Raw genomic sequence first — 1150 nt, forward strand, 5'->3', positions numbered from 1 at the left:
CTAAGTAAAGATAACTAATTATATCTAAGTAAGGTAAACTATTGGGTTTTACAGTGCTATTACAGGAGAGTACTACCTAAAGCACAGTCCAGTGTTCCATGTAAGGCTGATCTCGCAGCAGGAACGTGCTGGAATGCACTGCACAATGACAGCAATACACAGAACACAGCGTCTCTCTCTCTCTCTCCATCCACAGCAGAGCTGCAGCCAAAACACCTCCTCCTCACATCCATCCAGAGCTGTCTGCTGTGGCCGGGTCTGTTTCTCCTCAAACCAAGATTTGTTTTCTCTTTATGTCCACATGATAAAGGCAGCTTTTAAGTACTGATAATACAAATCATTGGGTTCCAAAAACAACAGTATGTCAGACATAATCACAACTAAAGTAAAACACTTGTAATTATTGTAATACTTAAAATTCTATTTGAGATATTTTGAAGGTGCACTCTGTAAGATTTTTTGTAAGACGTTTATGTCTAGCTAGCTCTTATTCATCTCAATAGTGTCAGTACTCGGACAGCTACTGGCATGGATGTGAGTTTGGCATGGAAGCGGTTCTGTACACCAGAGCTGCAGGTCATTGTAGTTTGTTTCATACATTCTGTTTGTTATTATATTGTCTGGGTTGCTTGTTATATGTAGATGTACTTTCATGTTCATACCCTGTGAAGTTCCTTGAAAAGTAAAAGAAATAAAGGTAAGATAAATATGGCTGACAAAAAAACTAAAACATCTGTCCCATAAAATCTACCATAGACATATTCTATGCACTGAGTACTCAACCATCTAGTGCAGGGATCTCCCACTCTGCTCCTGGAGATCTACCTTCCTGCAGACTTCAGTTCCAACCTGCTCCGGGACACCTGCAGGTAACTGACAAATATCCCTGAACACCTTGATTAGCTTCAGGTGTGTTCAAGTGTGTTTGACTGGGGTTAGAGCTGAAGTCTACAGGATGAAGCAGGGTTGGCGACCCCTGATCTAAGGCTCATCCACAAGAAGCCAGAGCTTTACCTATCCAATGTTTTTTTTCCCTCGTTCTTCCGTAAACACAGTGTCGTCTTAAGAAATATCTGCGTATACACAAAACCACTGAAACTGACTGAAAATGATGTAGTATACATGCCAGACCAGTATGTGGTGCTGTAAT

This window comes from Sinocyclocheilus grahami, unplaced genomic scaffold (genome assembly GCF_001515645.1).
Source record: "Sinocyclocheilus grahami isolate Dianchi unplaced genomic scaffold, SAMN03320097.WGS_v1.1 scaffold2148.1, whole genome shotgun sequence".
NCBI classification, from domain to species: Eukaryota; Metazoa; Chordata; class Actinopteri; order Cypriniformes; family Cyprinidae; genus Sinocyclocheilus; species Sinocyclocheilus grahami.